Raw genomic sequence first — 20,169 nt, forward strand, 5'->3', positions numbered from 1 at the left:
GCAGGATGCTTGATGTATTCAGATTTAGTTTGAAATTGTTAATTTTTAAACAGTCTTTAGTTTCAATGTATATTTCATAGCTATGATATTAAATTGCAATATCCCCCCCTCCCTAAAAAAGTGACTATAATGAAAATATTGTGGGAGTTTTAGCGAATAAAGCAGCCTTTAATAACATTTTCTACTTGGTAGCTACCCTGACTCACTGAAAATTATAACAGTTCATATCCAAGTAGATCTCTAGATGTTTATTTGATATCTAGTATGATTAGAAGAAAATAGAGTGTCTGTATGGATGTTTTTATGATTCTAAGTTCATTCATTAACATGTTTCATGAGCTACATGGTTGAGATTTGCAAAGCCTATCGGGGATTTAGACACATAACTCCCACTGACGTTAATGGAGTTTGTGTGGCTAACCTTGTGGTTGGCTTATCCGTTCTAATTATTGTAAAAAAGCTCTAAAATGAGGAATAGTGAAGCCAAAAGAACACACAGGATAACTTAGAAATAAGTCTTTGAACTATAGATGGAGAAATCACCGGTTATGTTTACTATATACCAACAACCAATCCAAGGGCAAAATCTCCCCAAATTACACTAGGGATCTCTGCTGCATTTTCCAGACTCATATTACACACAAATTCCAGTAATACAGTGGAAGTTCTGTACTAATTTTATACATAGAATTCGCAGTAAAGGTCTACAGTATGGACTAGAAAGGGAGATTATTGCCTTAAATCAAGGTACTAGTTTTTTAAAACTTCTTATCCCATAAAAATTTACACTTCAGAAACCAAGAAATCCAAAAATCTGCCTGGATCTATTTAGTAAGCATTTTCTTTATCAAGATATTAAAAGGAAGAAGTGACAACTTATACTTTTTAAAAGGATGTGGCCTTTTATTCACTAATCTAGATAAGAAAGACAATTTCCTAGAAATTCACAATTATTTTTATATACCATTGGAACAAAACAATCTGAGTTAAAATGTATGCAAATTTTATTACAAGGATATGTATACATATTTAAAACTTTATTATTCAGCAGCTTTTGTAAATCTCTCCTAAAATATTTGTCAGTATTGTACATTATAAGAATCCCTCGTGCTTGGCAATCTTTTATTACTTTTTTCTGGTGCAGCTACTGACATATCCTGTGCCAACAATGGTTTCCCTCATATAGGTCACATTTTTGGGGACCTAATGTGTTCTTCTTTGTGTGGGCAAATCCATAGGAAAACCAAATCCACTTTGGATTATACCAGCTAAAGTCACATGTACAAGAAAGACGAGACGCTTGTCACTGTTTTTTAAACAAACTATCTTAACCGATATAGAAGGCAAGACAAACATTATACAAAATCCTTCCAAACCAAAGCATATTTCTTATTTCTCCATAGACTCTCATCAGAGCATAATAATTGATGGTATTCATATATCCTTTCAGAGCAATATAAAAGATGTGTGTTTTCCAAGTTCAAAATAGAAAGTAATAAAGCAAGAATTAACAGGATTCAAAAGCACAGACGTTTCCTCTCCTCATAACGTGAGTTATGAGGAGAGGCTGAGGGAGCTGGGATTGTTTAGCCTGCAGAAGAGAAGAATGAGGGGCGATTTGATAGCTGCTTTCAACTACCTGAAAGGGGGTTCCAAAGAGGATGGCTCTAGACTGTTCTCAATGGTAGCAGATGACAGAACGAGGAGTAATGGTCTCAAGTTGCAGTGGGGGAGGTTTAGATTGGATATTAGGAAAAACTTTTTCACTAAGAGGGTGGTGAAACACTGGAATGCGTTACCTAGGGAGGTGGTAGAATCTCCTTCCTTAGAGGTTTTTAAGGTCAGGCTTGACAAAGCCCTGGCTGGGATGATTTAACTGGGAATTGGTCCTGCTTTGAGCAGGGGGTTGGACTAGATGACCTTCTGGGGTCCCTTCCAACCCTGATATTCTATGATTCTATGATTCCAATGTACTGCTATTTTAATAACAAAAAATGTAATCCTCCCAAGTGATCTTGCTTTGGAAAGCATATGGCATTTACAATACACAAACCAGTAACACCTTTTTAAAGAATTTACAGTAACTTAATTAAAAATACTTTGACTTTAGGTGCCTAAAAATTAGCACAGAAGCAATTGCACATTTCATTTGATCCAAAATGTCGTACATGACAATTTAGAAAAAAAAAAAAGATTTTTGCCTCACGAATATATCATGTATAAAAGCCACCATATTAGGAGCCCACTCGAGCTCTGCCGCCAAAGCCAAAGACCAAGGGCTTTCACCGCAGGCAGAGGGCCTATATCCTGAGCCCTGCTACCCAGAGATGAAGCCTTGAGGCTTGGGCTTCAGCCCTGGGCAGATGGGCTTGGGGTTTGGTCCTGGACCCCAGCAAATCTAAGCTAGCCCTGGCGACCCCATTAAAATGGGGTCATGAGCCACTCTGGGGTTCCGACCCTCAGTTTGAGAAACAGTGCACTCAGAGCATGATTGTCGCAAAGCAGCACATCTTATCCCACCTGCCAAGAAGGCAGCCATGGGGAGGACAGGCTGAGGGTTCCTCCAGATCCTGCAACTTTCTTGCCTCAGTCCTTCAGCTTCCCCTGTGTAAATGGAGGACATGTGGAGCCGCTCTTACTGCACCAACATCACTCTGACTGGGTACAGCCCCCAATCAGTCAATATTTGGCGCCTACTCCCCCAAGTTCTGATGCCTAAAAGAGAACAAGTGTATGTACAATGACACAAAATCCCTGATCCAGCACCTCCCTAGAGCAGGATCCCCTCACACATTGTATTGCCTAAATCAAGAACAAGTGAAACAGCTCCAACTGCACCAAAAAATGTCTGGATCCCGTTACGTGCTGGTATGACAATGCCACAAAAAGACTCCAGCTCTAGCACTTGCTTCTTGCTGGATTCAGCCAAGTTTTAATCCCTATCACCCAAATTCCAGTGTTTAAAGAGAAACTGTTTTGTTTTGCCTCATCTACTGCACCTTAAAAATCCAGACACCAATATATTCCAGAGCAAGAGTACTGAAAATCTTAGGTCTAGTATCTGGTTCCTGTAATCCTACCACAAATCCAGAAAAGGTGCATTAAAATAGAGAACAAGTGATACTTCTACTGTTCCATTAAAAAAGAGAAGTCTGCAAACCCACTCCCGCCCCAGAAAATACACCCGGGTAGAAGAAAGCTGCAGAAACCCTAATATGCATGAGTCTCTTGCTGGATTTTTATTATTTGTTTCAGGATGTGTTAATCAAGATCCCAAAAAATGATATAGTGACCATGGGCAATTTTAACACAAAGGTGGAAGTAACAATGATGGATTGGATAAAGTTACAGACAAATGCAGAATGGTTTGGACATGAAATGGTGAATGATTAATAGAAATTTGAAGGGAATAACCTACTGGTGGGTGGAATATTATTTCCTCATAAAGAAATTCATAAAGCAACATGAAACTCTCCCCTATCCCATGGTACTACAGAGTACCAGACAGATCATTTCTGCATTTCCAGAAAGTTTCCCAGCTCACTGGCAGATGTGTATTTATACAGGGGAGCAGAGGTCAGCAGCAATCAGAACCTTTGTATCACTTAATTGAAGATCAAGAAGGTTAAAACAAAGACCATGCATCACCAGGCACAATTAAATGACCCAAATACAAAAAGCCCTTTTCAGCTTCAACTGAAGAACAGGTTCAGTGTTCTAATGTACGTAACTGAAGAAAACCAAAGATGGGTGGGAAAACTGCTTTCTAACAACAACAAAATCAAAAAAGGAAGAATGGATTAGCAATATTACTTAGGAATCTGCAGAAAAAAAAGTGTAAAGCAAAAATTCATGAATGCTAAGACACATAAAGACAAGCAAGTGGCAAAAGTAGAGATCCAGTTAGAGAGGTAAAAAGGGGTGCCAGAAGAGATAAAAGGGCAAATATAGATAGAAAATGTCAAGATGCTGAAGATGCTAGCCAAAAAGGTGACATTACAACCTTGTATAAGACGAACAGTTAATAGTACTGGAGGCCCTACTACAGATGCAGATGGAAATACTTAATACAGAACAAGAACAACAGAAAAGATGGCCAGAACATTTTCAGGCAGTTTTAAACTGACCAAGCACATGTGAACTATTAGAAATATGTGACAAAGACCTACTACTAAAGCTTGATATTGATTTAGAAGATATTACAATTGAAGATGTCAGAAAAATCATCAGTAAAGTGAAATATGGGAATGCCTCTGGAGAGGAAAACATTACTCGAGAGATGCTTAAAGCAAGTAACAAAACGTCCCACAGACTTTCCTTCTATTTTGGGATAGACTATGGAACGAAGAAAAGAACCCAACCCAATGGAAGAAAAACCACATAGTAAAATTGCCAAAGAAGGGTGACCTACCAACTGCAATAACTGGGGAGGAATCACATTACTCATGTGCAACATCATTCTGGAATGCAGGGGCGCTGGAACAAATTTTATAGTGGGGGAACTGAGAGCCACTGAACCAAACTGTAAACCTTGTATAGGATGGAAACCACTTCAAGCCAGAGGGTGCAGCATCCCTAGCACCCCTAGTTCCAGCATATATCAAAAAGCAAATAGACCTTCAGCTTGGAGAGAATCAAGCAAGTTTTAAAAAGAGATCATGTGCAGACCATACTGTTGTTCCATAATATCTCTGAGAACAAAGTGTGGAATGGCAAGCATCTCTTGTGATATATTTTATAGATTTCTAGAAGACTTTTCACAGCATACACAGAAATGGTCTTTGGAAAATTATGGTATACAAAAATAATTTAAAGATAATTAAAATAATCAAGGATCTATACAATGCCAAATGTGCATTCAGAGATGGTGATATCATCAGCCAATGGTTTCCAGTGGCAATTCTAGTAAGGCAAGGGTGTATTATTTCCCCACTATTGTTGCACTGGTCAAAGACTATGTCATGAGGAAAGTAACTGCAGAAGGCAACTGAGGAATTTTATAGGCAAAAGATAGAGCACAATAAGGATTAGCTTGTTTTTGCTGACGATACTGTCCTGCTTAGTTCAACACATGGCTTCATGGAAGAAAAGACCCAGCTTTTGGCAAATACAGCTATAGCAAGGGAAGACAAAAATACATGGCGATCTATGTCCCCAAAAGTGGACATCAGAGTGGATGAAAACCACTTGAAGAAGTAAGCTATTTTATCTATCTAGGGAGTGAGATGTGCCATGAAGGCAACACTATGCTAAATGTCAAAGAAGCAAACAATTTTCATAAACTTGAAAAAATTTGTAAAAGTAATATGATTGTCACTGACAAAAATACAATTTTTTAACAGCGGCATCATGTCTATCTCCATTTATGGAGCACAGTCATAGAAATCTACAATGCAAACTGATAAGAAGATCCACTCATTCCAAAATAAATGCCTGCAGAAGATCTTCAGACTCCATTGGAAAGTATTTCTTGCAACATCAGAAATTCTAAGTAGAACAAACAATCTAAAGCATCAAATATAGTAAGACAATGGACATATTTAGGACACATTTTAAGGATGCAACCAACTCAACTTCCATGGCAAGTGATAATATGGACACCACTGTGGGGCCAGAGCACGGGCAATTAGGCAAATCCCTGATAGGAGTTAATGGTATTGGACCAGGATTAAAATAACATGGTGCTTTCCCTTCTAAACAAGCTTTGTCCTCTACTTTCCTAGCATCATCATGAGTTGTTTGAAATACATTCCTGCCAAGAGGTCTCCATTGTTCTTGGTATTGTACAGAACAGTTTGTAATCCAGATTACCTTTATTTCCCTGAACTGTAACTGTGGTTATCAGTAAGGTTCTTTTTAGTAAGTTAAAATATCATTCCTGTTTATATCCGACATGTGATTCATTAGAAATTAAGCCCTGGTCTAAACTAAGAGTTGAGGTCGAATTTAGCAGCATTAAATCGATTTAACCCTGCACCCGTCCACATAACAAAGTCCATTTTTTTTGACTTAAAGGGCTCTTAAAATTGATTTCCTTACTCCACCCCCGACAAGGGAATTAGCGCTGAAATCGAGCTTGCCAGGTAGAAGTTGGGGTACTGTGGACGCAATTAGATGGTATTGGCCTCCAGGAGCTATCCCAGAGTGCTCCATTGTGACCGCTCTGGACAGCACTCTCAACTCAGATGCATTGGCCAGGAAGACGGGAAAAGGCCCGCAAACTTTTGAATTTAATTTCCTGTTTGGCCAGCGTGGCAAGCTGCAGGTGAGTGCAGAGCTCATCAGCAGAGGTGACCATGATGGAGTCCCAGAATCGTAAAAGAGCTCCAGCACGGACCGAATGGGAGGTACGGGATCTGATCGCTGTATGGGGAGAGGAATCTGTGCTATCAGAACTCCGTTCCAGTTTCTGAAATGCCAAAACGTTTGTCAAAATCATGAACCTGCCCCATTAGCACCATGATGCCCGCATTGCCAGGACCCGTGCTTTGAGAGAAGTCTGTGTCCATGTCCTCATCACTCACGTCACTGAGATGACGTCGCCTACTCACCCAGTTTCGCTTTGCCAGGTTCTGGTGCTGCATCTACTCCTGGATAATGCGCGTGGTGTTTAATGTGCTCCTAATTGCCAAAGTGATCTGAGCGGGCTCCACGCTTGCCGTGGTATGGCATCTGCACAGAAAAAAGGCACGGAATGATTGTCTGCCGTTGCTCTGACGGAGGGAGGGGTGACTGATGACATGGCTTACAGGGTTGGCTTACAGGGAATTAAAATCAACATCAAGGAGAAACAAAAACAACTGTCACACAGAATGGCCCCCTCAAGGATTGAACCCCCAATGCTCAACCCAATGCTCAACTCACTGAGCTATCCCTCCCCCGGTATTTCAGGCAGGACTGAATCTTCATTAAACTTTTCAAGGTGCCCCTGACAGACCTCACCGAAATGATTGTCAGCCGTTGATTTCAGGGAGGGAGGGAGGGAGGAGGGAGCAAATGAATACAAAACAAATCTGGTGTATTTCTTGTTTTGATCCACTCCATCTATCTTTTACATCTTTGGCTGGCAGCAGACGGTGCAGCAGGATTGCTAGCCATCCTCATCTCCTGGTTGCTCGGCAGAAGACGGTATAATAGGACTGCCGGCAGGACTAAAGAGAATGACCTGGTCAGGTCACTCCTATTTTAGTCCCTGCGCCCATGTCTGCCCAGGCGCTCCTGACCGACCTGACCGAGGTGGCCAGGAGCACCTCGGACATGATGACGATGGTTATCAGGCCTATTGCACTGTCTGCTGCCACAAGGCAATGGGTTGCTGCTGCTGAGTAGCAATGCAGTACTGCGTCTGCCAGCACCCAGGAGACATACGGTGACAGTGAGCTGAGCGGGCTCCGTGGTATGGCGTCTGCACCAGTAACTCAGGAAAAAAGGCGCAAAACGATTGTCTGCCGTTGCTTTCACGGAGGGAGGGAGAAAAGGAGAGCCTGACGACATGTACCCAGAACCACCTGTGACAATGTTTTTGCCCCTTTAGGCATTGGAATCTCAACCCAGAATTCCAATGGGCAGTGGAGACTGCGGGAACTGTGGGATAGCTACCCAGAGTGCGACGCTCCGGATGTCGACACTAGCCTCGGTACTGTGGAAGCACTCCGCTGAGTTAATGCACTTAGTGCATTTTGTGTGGGGACAAACACAATCGACTATATAAAAACGATTTATAAAAAAACAACTTCTATAAATTCGACCTAATTTCGTAGGGTAGACATACCCTAAGGAAATAGCATTCTTTAGAGAACAAGTGCACATCACAATTTTTTTTTCACCACTAGCAACGATTAGCCAGCAAAGACCTAGAAAAATAGTAAGTGGGGAAAGGAGTGAGAATATAGCTAAACAACATTGTTTTGTTTGTTTTTTGTTTTTTAGCAATGACATTAGCAGCTAGTGGAATGGTTTATCACATTTCTGACATTTTGCTTTTCATCTTAATGTCTATAGTTGTTTATAAGCAGAGGGTGGGATTTGAAAAGAGGCTAAACTGTCAAACAAAAAAGGAACAATGAGATTTACGTTTGTAGAGTCAGAGTGCAAAAACAGTTAATATGATTATGACTACATTTAATGTGTGGGCATAAATAAATAAAAATCAGGGACCTCTCTTATCTCTCCATTAATCATTTCCTAAACCCCATCTCATCCCCATAGCAATTCTCCTTCAGCTTGTAACCTCAGTCAATCTACAACCTAACCTGTCATCTACAATCATTAATTTATTTAGCCTTATTACTAAACTCAAAGAAGTGTTTTGTTATGTAAAATTTTTATATGTGGAATGTTTAGTGATATGCCCAAGTTGATGCAGCAAGCCAGCATCAGAACGTTGGCCTTAGAGTTAGGAGTCCTAACTGCAAGCAACACTCCATCCCTTACATACAAAAGGTTTTGTTTTGAAAATGGTTAGAAAGAAAAATATGCATGTAGTGAAAAATCCAAGCAGCTATCATGACATCTCTCAAAGATATCTCTGCTTTATATTCTCAGGAACCATTCCAGTTAGGTGACAGCTAATACACTGTGTGCATCTACAGTGTGTGTACTTCAGTAAGGCTTCCTACAGCTGTCTCTGCACTTCGTGCAACTTACTGCTCTTTATAGCTCAGCTACTGAAAAAAATTAAGGTGGCCTTCACATCATGCTGAAATCTTTTTTGAAGTTTGTGCTGCCTTGTTGGCATTCACAGAAAGTCCTAAGGCCAAATTCTCTACTGATAAAAACTGGTGAAGTTCTGTCAACTTCAGTGGAGCTGTGCCAATGCCAATTCACAACAGGAGAAAATATGGTCAACAATGTATACTTAACAGTTCTGCACACTAGTCCTTCCTTCAGTGTTTACACTTCAACCTGAGAGGAAGCTGTTCTAACTAAATGACCTCAAGTTCAGACATTTGGAATTATTTTTTCCCAGATGTTCTCCAGAATCCTTTCCTTCAAGCCCTTAGCATTTCAGCAGGTGACATGAGTTCCCACAGAGTTCCAAAGGAAGTGCTGCAGGACCTGTCACATTGGGTGATGGGGCAAATTGGGCATCAGAGGACTGATTGTAAGTGGCTAATTAATCCCCTCCAATGGGAGTCTGGAAACAAACAAAATGAACAGGAACAACTCATGGTGATCTGGACTTTGAGAACAATTCATCTATCTCTAACAAGCTCTGTTCTGATGAGCCTTTTCAATCATGTTAAGATAACATCCTCCTTTTTGTCCATTAAGACAGGGCCGTAATGTTGCTTTGTGAGATAGCCAAAATTCACTGAAACAAGGGTAGGATACAAAAAATAAAAACCTCTCCAAATCATTAATTGAATGTTTCATTCACTCACTCACTTTGACAACCAATGAAAACCCTTGGAGCAATCACTCACTCATTATCTGCTGGCACACTCATCCCATCTCTTCATCGCAATGCTCTTTCATTGGTTTCTGGAGTTATCACTTCAGTCTCAGCTGCCAAGGGATGCTTCTAATTGGCAAGTTGTTGATTTTCATTAGTTCTGTCAACCCAGGTCCACAAAGGAACTTAGGTGTTGTGATGCTGAACATTGTGATGCCTAATTTTAGGCACCCAGAAAAATCACAGGAACAACACTGCAATCCAGAAAGCCTGAGTTAGGCACTTCAACTCTATATAATAAATGTGGAGAGGCAGGCGCCTTATGATGCAATCCACAAAACCACATATGCTAGATCATAGAATCATAGAATCATAGAATATCAGGGTTGGAAGGGACCCCAGAAGGTCATCTAGTCCAACCCCCTGCTCAAAGCAGGACCAATTCCCAGTTAAATCATCCCAGCCAGGGCTTTGTCAAGCCTGACCTTAAAAACCTCTAAGGAAGGAGATTCTACCACCTCCCTAGGTAACGCATTCCAGTGTTTCACCACCCTCTTAGTGAAAAAGTTTTTCCTAATATCCAATCTAAACCTCCCCCACTGCAACTTGAGACCATTACTCCTCGTTCTGTCATCTGCTACCATTGAGAACAGTCTAGAGCCATCCTCTTTGGAACCCCCTTTCAGGTAGTTGAAAGCAGCTATCAAATCCCCCCTCATTCTTCTCTTCTGCAGGCTAAACAATCCCAGCTCCCTCAGCCTCTCCTCATAACTCATGTGTTCCAGTCCCCTAATCATTTTTGTTGCCCTTCGCTGGACTCTCTCCAATTTATCCACATCCTTCTTGAAGTGTGGGGCCCAAAACTGGACACAGTACTCCAGATGAGGCCTCACCAATGTCGAATAGAGGGGAACGATCACGTCCCTCGATCTGCTCGCTATGCCCCTTCTTATACATCCCAAAATGCCATTGGCCTTCTTGGCAACAAGGGCACACTGCTGACTCATATCCAGCTTCTCGTCCACTGTCACCCCTAGGTCCTTTTCCGCAGAACTGCTGCCTAGCCATTCGGTCCCTAGTCTGTAGCTGTGCATTGGGTTCTTCCGTCCTAAGTGCAGGACCCTGCACTTATCCTTATTGAACCTCATCAGATTCCTTTTGGCCCAATCTTCCAATTGGTCTAGGTCCTTCTGTATCCTATCCCTCCCCTCCAGCGTATCTACCACTCCTCCCAGTTTAGTATCATCTGCAAATTTGCTGAGAGTGCAATCCACACCATCCTCCAGATCATTTATGAAGATATTGAATAAAACCGGCCCCAGGACCGACCCTTGGGGCACTCCACTTGATACCGGCTGCCAACTAGACATGGAGCCATTGATCACTACCCGTTGAGCCCGACAATCTAGCCAGCTTTCTACCCACCTTATAGTGCATTCATCCAGCCCATACTTCCTTAACTTGGTGACAAGAATACTATGGGAGACGTGTCAAAAGCTTTGCTAAAGTCAAGAAACAATACATCCACTGCTTTCCCTTCATCCACAGAACCAGTAATCTCATCATAAAAGGTGATTAGATTAGTCAGGCATGACCTTCCCTTGGTGAATCCATGCTGGCTGTTCCTGATCACTTTCCTCTCATGCAAGTGCTTCAGGATTGATTCTTTGAGGACCTGCTCCATGATTTTTCCAGGAACTGAGGTGAGGCTGACTGGCCTGTAGTTCCCAGGATCTTCCTTCTTCCCTTTTTTAAAGATTGGCACTACATTAGCCTTTTTCCAGTCATCCGGGACTTCCCCGGTTCGCCACGAGTTTTCAAAGATAATGGCCAGTGGCTCTGCAATCACAGCCGCCAATTCCTTCAGCACTCTCGGATGCAACTCGTCCGGCCCCATGGACTTGTGCATGTCCAGCTTTTCTAAATAGTCCCTAACCGCCTCTATCTCCACAGAGGGCTGGCCATCTCTTCCGCATTTTGTGATGCCCAGCGCAGCAGTCTGAGAGCTGACCTTGTTAGTGAAAACAGAGGCAAAAAAAGCATTGAGTACATTAGCTTTTTCCACATCCTCTGTCACTAGGTTGCCTCCCTCATTCAGTAAGGGGCCCACACATTCCTTGGCTTTCTTCTTGTTGCCAACATACCTGAAGAAACCCTTCTTGTTACTCTTGACATCTCTGGCTAGCTGCAGCTCCAGGTGCGATTTGGCCCTCCTGATAACATTCCTACATGCCCGAGCAATATTTTTATACTCTTCCCTGGTCATATGTCCAACCTTCCACTTCTTGTAAGCTTCTTTTTTATGTTTAAGATCCGCTAGGATTTCACCATTAAGCCAAGTTGGTCGCCTGCCATATTTACTATTCTTTCGACTCATCGGGATGGTTTGTCCCTGTAACCTCAACAGGGATTCCTTGAAATACAGCCAGCTCTCCTGGACTCCTTTCCCCTTCAAGTTAGTCCCCCAGGGGATCCTGGCCATCCGTTCCCTGAGGGAGTCGAAGTCTGCTTTCCTGAAGTCCAGGGTCCGTATCCTGCTGCTTACCTTTGTTCCCTGCGTCAGGATCCTGAACTCAACCAACTCATGGTCACTGCCTCCCAGATTCCCATCCACTTTTGCTTCCCCCACTAATTCTACCCGGTTTGTGAGCAGCAGGTCAAGAAAAGCACCCCCCCTAGTTGGCTCCTCTAGCACTTGCGCCAGGAAATTGTCCCCTACGCTTTCCAAAAACTTCCTGGATTGTCTATGCACCGCTGTATTGCTCTCCCAGCAGATATCAGGAAAATTAAAGTCACCCATGAGAATCAGGGCATGCGATCTAGTAGCTTCCGTGAGCTGCCGGAAGAAAGCCTCATCCACCTCATCCCCCTGGTCCGGTGGTCTATAGCAGACTCCCACCACTACATCACTCTTGTTGCACACACTTCTAAACTTAATCCAGAGACACTCAGGTTTTTCTGCAGTTTCGTACCGGAGCTCTGAGCAGTCATACTGCTCCCTTACATACAGTGCTACTCCCCCACCTTTTCTGCCCTGCCTGTCCTTCCTGAACAGTTTATAACCATCCATGACAGTACTCCAGTCATACGAGTTATCCCACCAAGTCTCTGTTATTCCGATCACGTCATAGTTCCTTGACATCACCAGGACCTCCAGTTCTCCCTGCTTGTTTCCAAGGCTTTGTGCATTTGTATATAAGCACTTGAGATAACCTGTTGATCGCCCCTCATTGCCAGTATGAGGCAGGAGCCCTCCCCTCACAGACATTGCTGCCTGTGCTTCCTCCCGGTATCCCGCTTTCCCACTTACCTCAGGGCTTTGGTCTCCTTCCCCCGGTGAACCTAGTTTAAAGCCCTCCTCACTAGGTTAGCCAGCCTGCTGGCAAAGATGCTCTTCCCTCTCTTCGTAAGATGGAGCCCGTCTCTACCCAGCACTCCTCCTTCATGGAACTTCATGGTGACCCACATAAGCTGGCCAATGAGAGATGCCAAGGACAGGGATGTGTCCTAAACCCTTCCCCTCTTGGAGATCAATGCTAAGCTGCAGTGAGATGCTTATTTCTGCTTGAGATCAGGGATACCAAGTTGCCTCATCATATTCCACAAACTTGCTCGATGCACTGAATCAAAAGCCTGCTAGAAGCCTATACAAAGCGCTGCTCCAGCTTCTTGAAAAGCTATCTCAAGGTAAAGATCTGGTCCAGGGTGGAATAAACGGGTTTAAAGCTACACAGAGTATCCTGGCCTTTGCCATGACGTGCATCGTTTTCTTTCCTGCCTGAACCCAGAAGGGACTGCCTGTGCACGTAGTACAAGTGGGTGGCAAGCAGATATGCTATTGAGACTCAGAGAAGTTGAGGAGTTCATAGACAGCCAGATTTGAGAAATATCAGTACCCCATTGTAAAGAAAGAAAGGAGCTGACCACCAAATAGTCAGACAGAGAGGAAGTCAGAGAGGAGGCCTGGCAGTTTGTAATCAACAGAGGCAAGAGGTCACAGCAGCATTCTAGTTGGCTGGAGACAGACAAGGATGGGCAGGCTGTGGCCACCATAGAGAAGAGGACCAGAAGGAATTCCACACAGCCAGAAGTTTCAATGTCAATACAATCAATACCAGGCCCTCAACATAGAAACTCTGAAAGATCTCTCTCAAAATCCAATTTTTCAAGGGAACAGAGAGATATACAGGATACACCTGTGGATAGCAGCTCTGTCCAACCTGTAAGAAAAACAAGTTGCCTACAAAGAGTTCTCCAACTGTCCAAGGAAGACACACAATCCTTGTAGGGGATACAATACTCAGAAGAATAGAGAATATTCTGCAAGGAACAGGTGGACAACAGGATGGTGTGCCTGGCATCCTAAAGTTGACAGGCCATCCACTGGGGATGGTTCATAATGACAATAATGACAGTGCATCACTGGATATCTCACAGATAATAGATTACTTCAGGGAACCAGGAAGCATGCTGAAGAAGAACATCCAAGCAATCTCTGAGATCCTTCCTGTCCCATAAGCAAAGGAAGATAAAAGGCAGAAGGTACTGCAAGTGAACCCCTGGCTGGATAAGTGGTGTAGGGTGGATGATTTTGGTTTGGTGGAACATTCTATGGAGAGAGGGGGCTGTATAGTATGGATGGCCTCCCTCTACCTCAGTAGAATGGGAACCATTCTCCTCAGGGACAGGCTGCCTAGAGTAATCAGGAGGATGTTAAACTAATAACAAAAGGGGTGGGTACAGAGAGAAAAGAGCTGTGCACAAAATCAAAATGTTGAGAACAAAATTAATCAGGGCACCAAAGGACACAAAGAGAAGAAATTCTTGAATTGCCTATACATCAGTGCTAGAAGCCTGGGTAACAAACAAAAGGAACTGGAGTTGCTCATTTATGAGCATAAATTCTATCTATTGGTATTACTGAAATCTGGTGGCACGATTCACATGACTAGACTGTTAAAATTGATAGTTATTACCTATTTAGGAAGGATTGAGTGGGCAAAATGGATGGGTAAGTGGTACTCTATGTCAAAAATGGCATTTTCTGTTTACACTGATGACTTGGAAAAAAATTATTTTGAATGCTTATGGATTAGTGTCTAAACAGATAAAGCACAAGATGGTGTATTAGTTGGTGTCTGCTACAGACCACCAAATCACACTAAGAAACAGGATGACCAGTTCCTTATTTACCTTTCTATAACATGTAGGGAATAAAAGATGCATGATCATTGGGGACTCAGGTGTGAGTGTCATGTCCTGGAGGTCTCATGCTGTCAGTACTAATGCACCTTTGGAATTTCAAATTCAAATTTGAATTTTCAAATTCAAATTCAAATTCAAATTTCAAATTTGGAATTACAGTTTCCTAACTCCAGAAGTGTTGCATCCAACATGGAGGAATTCTATATTAAACCTCATCTTGACAGATAAAGAGGAACAGATCACAGAACTAAAAATTAACATTAACTTAGGTACAAGTGATCAAAATGTGATTATATTTATAGTGTGCAAACACAGTAAAGTGCAGAGCAGTGATAGATATACTTGATGCTTTAAAAAGCCAGTTTTTCACAAAGCTGAAAACAGTTCAGAGTCAAATCAGCTGGGAGGAAGAATTTAATACAAAAAAGTGTAACTGATCATTTGGAATTGTTTAAGAGCCGAAAAAGTGACAATCAAAGAAGAAGGCTGTATTGTTTAAAAACTGACCTGGTTTAGAGGGAACTGAAGGCAGCTATAAAAATTATATTTAAAACAAAAAGAAGAAAGGGGAAGTTGATGGTAATGAATATAAATCAGAAGCTCAGAACTATAGAAAACTGATAAGGAAAGAAAAGGGACACAATGAGAACTCTACGGTCAGCAGACTTAAGGAGAATAAGAATTTTTTTTAAGTATATTAGGAGCAAAATGTATCCTACCAGTGGTATTGGTCCATTAATAAATGGAAATGGTAAAATTATCATAAATAATGCAAAAAAGGCAGAAGTGTTCAATATATATTTCTATTCTGTATTTGGAAACAGATGATGCAGTGTAGTCATATTGCATGATAACATTCTTTGCATTCCACTAGTATCTCAGGAGGATGTTAAACAGCAGCTACTAAAGTTAGACATTTTTAAATCAGCAGGTCCAGATAACTTGATCGAAGAGTTTTAAAAGAGCTGACTGAGAAGCTCGCTGGATTGTCAATGTTGCTTTTCAATGAGTCTTGGAACACTGGAGAAGTTCCAGATATCTGGAAGAAATTTAAATATTGGTAAAAGGAATGGCCTCGATAAGTATATGCCTGTCAGTCTGATATCAATCCCAAACAAGATAATGGAGCAGCTGATACTGGAGTCAATTAATAAAAAATTAATGGAGAATAATAATTAATGCCAATGAACATGGGTTTATGCAAAATATATCCTTTCAAAGTAACATGGTATCTTTTTTATGAGATTACATGTTTGGCTGATAAAGGTAATGGTGCTAATAAAATAGACTTCTGGAAGGTGTTTGGCTTGATACCACACAACATTGTGATTAAAAAAATAGAACATATAAAAGTAACATGGCACAAACAGTAAATGGATTAAAAGATGCCTAACTGATAGGTGTCCAAATGTAATTGTAAACAGGAAATCATCATCGACTAGGTGTGCTTCTAGTGGAGTCCCAAAGGGATCAGTTTTTGGCCTGACAGTTTTCACAATGACCTGAAAGAAAAAATTAAATCATCACAGATAAAGTTTTCAGATGACACAAAAATTGGGAGAGTGATAAATAATGAAGAGCACAGGTCACTGACACAGAGAAATCTGGATCAGCTAGTAAGCTGGATGCAGCTAGGAACAAAGAATGTAGCCATACAATGGGGGATTCTATCCTGGGAAGCAGTGACTCAGAAAAAGTTTGGGAGGGGCTGCAGAATCAGCAGAACATGAATTTCCAGTGCAATTCTGTGGTCAGAAACGCAAATGTGATCCTGGGATGCATAAATGGGAATATCAAGTAGGAGTAGAGAAGTTATTTCAACTCTGTATTTGGCACTGGTGTGACCGCTACTGGAATACTGTGTCCATTTCTAGTGTCCACAATTCAAGAAGGACATGGATAAATTGGAGGGAGTTGAAGGAAGAGCCATCATAAAGATTAAAGGATTAGAAAACATATCTTATGAGTTAGACTCAAGGAGCTCAATCTATTTATCTTAACAAGAGAAGATTATGAGGTGACTTGATTACAGTCGACAAGTATCTATGCTGGGAACAAAGTACCTATATTGGGATCAAATATTTGATAGTGGACTCTTCAGCCTAGCAGAGAAAGTTGATGGCTCGAAGTTGAAGCTAGACAAATTCAGACTGAAAATGAGGTGTAAATTTTAACTGTGAGGGGAATTAACCATTCAAACAATTTACCAAGGATTCATGGTGGATCCTCCATCACTGGCAATTTTTAAATCAAGATTGGATGTTTTTCTAAAAGATATGCTCTTGCAATTATTTTGGGGAAGTTTTATGGCCTATTTTATACAGGGGGTCAGACTGAATGATCACAATGGTCCCTTCTGGCCTTGGAATCTATGAAACATGGAAGTGAAGGCTTTCTCTGGGACCAACAACAGCATAATACCTCCATAGTTTCTACATTTGGCCTTAGTGCTCTTTTTGAAAAGAGGCAGATTAACACCCATTATACACAAGTAATGTAAATATATATATGGTTAATATAATAGTTTCCTGCAGAACTATGAGTGTTCCATCACTAACAAATATTAAGACCAGGAACAGAAAAAGTATTGCAGATCAGAACTGAATAATTAGCATGTAGGGGAATCTAGAGAGTACTTTGTATGACAGATATGCAATACTCTGAATAAACCTTACTGAATCAAATTAACCCTTGCTGAATTAAGTTTAATGCCTTGGGGTCCATTGTATAAAAATGAAAATGTTATGTGTTTTTGTGAGATTGTATATAACTTCTCTACAAGGAAGGGGTGCCCTAATACAATTCTTTAGTTATTAGCCCTTCACCGTAGGAAGGGGACACATTGCCTGGCTGATTACCTATTCCTGATCTCTTAAAAGGTTCTCTAGAGAGCTGCAGACAAAGACAGGATGTTGGGATAAATAACCAGGTGGTGAACTGACTCAAGGTTTTTGTTCTGATCCAGCAAACAGACAGGACTGCTGATCCACAGAGGACCCTAATCCTTAGGGAACGGTTGGAAGGACTTTGGCCTAGTAAGGCCACATAAGAGTTTCTAGTTCTGAGCAAAGGGTGTGATGAACTTCAAATCACAGGAAAACCCTGGATGCGGTTTTGAAGGAGTACTCTTTCCAGAGCCCATGTTACAGAGGGTGATCTCTCGTAAGCTTATTACCATGCAGGTAGGCTCTTTTATTGTTCATCTGTAGTGCTTTTACCTTAAGAATAAAATATGCTTGCTTAGAAAGAACTATGTAGTAATTTACAACTGGGGCAATTATGCTGGGGCAATTATACAACTGGGGTAATTAAGCAAGCTGCAAGCAGTCTCTGAAGATAATTGCCCTAGTTGTAAATTTGTAATGATTGTCCCAGTTGTAAATTATGCTAGGGTAATTCAGAGAGGCAGTCTCTGAAGATAAAGTGAAGTGGGCCTGCTTAGGCAGAGTGTATTTTGTTGGGAATAACACAGTGAAAGCAGGGAATTGTTCAGCCTGGAAATACCCTGGTCTCCACCACCTAAGAGAGGTGACAGCCAGGGGAAACAGAAGCCTGTGAGTGGGTACCCTTGCTGGTCCACTGAAGGGAAATATAGGTTAGTTGCCCTGAACTATGTAAAAATTTTGTAGTCTGGAAGATTATGCTAAAGTAGCTTGGGCTGCACAAGTAGAGAAGGTGGCTGTGGATGGAAATCCCTGTGAGGTGGTAAATTTCCCTGCTCTATATCCTTCAAAGTAATATGTCACCAACCCTGAAGCACACAACAGTCTGAACAACAGTACAGAAATCTTCATTCAGTAGCTTGAGAGATGTCTTAGCCTACCACCTAGTACTCAGCTTTCCTTTTCTAAGCAAGCTAAATCAAGAAGCTGGCAAAAACAAGTCCTCATAGTCACCTCTCAGGGGCCATTTTCTTGGAACTCTCTCAGAAGAGAACACGGTAGCAAGACAGCTCTGGTTGTTCTGCCAGATGGCCTCTTCCTGTCCATAGACAACAGACATAGAGCCATCCTCATCCTGCTGGATGCATCTCCGCAGCATTTGATATCATTGATCACCAAATACTCCTGTCCCATGGGTGAAGAGAAATCCTCTGTAATGGCTCAAGTCATTTCTCTCAGACCAAAATAAAGTCCTTATGGACAACTGCTCCTCCTCTTCCAGAGCCCTCCCCCTAAAGAGTCCCACAAAGCTCAACTTTTTACATCATCTTACTCAACATCTACAAGAAGACATCAAGAGAACTGGTGAGACAACACAGTCTGAAATGTGAACAATATGTGGGTTACGCAAGAATCACTACAATTTCCTACAAGTGCCAAAATAATATAAACATCGGACTCAAGAGCTGTTTGAAACAATGAAAGGTAACTTGAAAGTGATGCTGGTAGGGAGAGTGAAGCACTTTGAAAAATTCGCCCTAAAAATGGCGGAGGTATCTGCCCTCAAAGTATAAAAATTGATTCTTAGGAGTCATAACTTGCACAGAAGCTGAACATAGACTATGGAACTCACTCCCAGAAAAGATAAGACTGACTACTAATTTCACTGCATTGAGAACTAAATGCAAAGCCTGTTGCTTTGGCTTAGCTTTTCCTCAATAATTTTGCCAAACACATCCACACACACCAATAGAATAAAGCTATTTACTCCTACAGACTGGGAAGTGGACAATAGAGAGAGATGGGTTAGTTCAATTTTGAAACACTTATGAGATGCTCAGATATTATTCTAATTGGTGCCATATATGAACCTAGGTAGTCAGATATACACCCTGTGGGCCTCAGAGCTGGAAGTGTGTGTATGTTTCTTACCAAAATAAAGCAATTTCCTTTTTCTTTTTAAACTTAAATTAGCATTTTGAACGGACTGGGAGGACTCTGCCATAAGCTTTCATAAGTGGCAGAATTGTGTATTGGGGAAGCTTGCAAAGTCTTTACTATGCATCCCTCTCATTCTCTCTGCCTGTTCTATGTAATCATTCCCTCGCTCCCTTGAACACCAAAGTGGATTAAAAAGAATAAGAACACCTAAGGTTGGGGGGGCGAGGGGGGGAAGCCTCAAAAGTGTAACATTTCTTGCACGAGGTTTAATAGTGTGTAATGCCCTGATTTAGCATATATCTTGTGGAATCATAGACTTTAAGCCAGAAAGGACTATTACGATAATCTAGTCTGGTCTCCTTCATAACACATGGAATATCAAAAATAGAAATTCCATCATGTGGAACCTTTACATCTCAGAAAAGACTTCTTACAGGGGATTCAAATTATTCACTATTTACTGATAAAAGTCACACTACCAAGAAATAACACTTCTTCAAAAAGCACTGACATGAACAACAAAAAAAGGCATATTATATAATAAACATATAGACCTTGCAAAGGGAATTAAAACCAATAGTAAAAGAGTCTATATCAATATAAATAAGAAAACAAAGAAAGAAGAAGTGGGACCACTAAACACTGAGGATGGAGTGGAGGTTAAGGATAATCTAGGCATGCCCCAATATCTAAACAAATACTTTCCTCAGTCTTTAATGAGCTTAGGGATAACGGTAGGATGACAAA

At 41.4% G+C, this 20,169-nt stretch overlaps 1 protein-coding gene across 10 annotated transcripts in view; it reads right to left on the bottom strand.

Annotated features, from left to right (window-relative positions):
* AOPEP (aminopeptidase O (putative)) overlaps positions 1–20,169 on the bottom strand; it is a 387,253-nt gene that overhangs the window by 325,030 nt on the left and 42,054 nt on the right. For all 10 annotated transcript variants that reach the window (XM_073344962.1, XM_073344964.1, XM_073344963.1 and 7 more), the window contains 2 exons: positions 15,994–16,101; positions 6,552–6,672 (listed from right to left, as the gene is read on the bottom strand). The gene's annotated coding sequence lies outside the window, so the exon portion shown is untranslated. The remainder of the gene's footprint in view (positions 1–6,551; positions 6,673–15,993; positions 16,102–20,169) is intronic.

This window comes from Lepidochelys kempii, chromosome 5 (genome assembly GCF_965140265.1).
Source record: "Lepidochelys kempii isolate rLepKem1 chromosome 5, rLepKem1.hap2, whole genome shotgun sequence".
Classification (NCBI taxonomy): Eukaryota; Metazoa; Chordata; order Testudines; family Cheloniidae; genus Lepidochelys; species Lepidochelys kempii.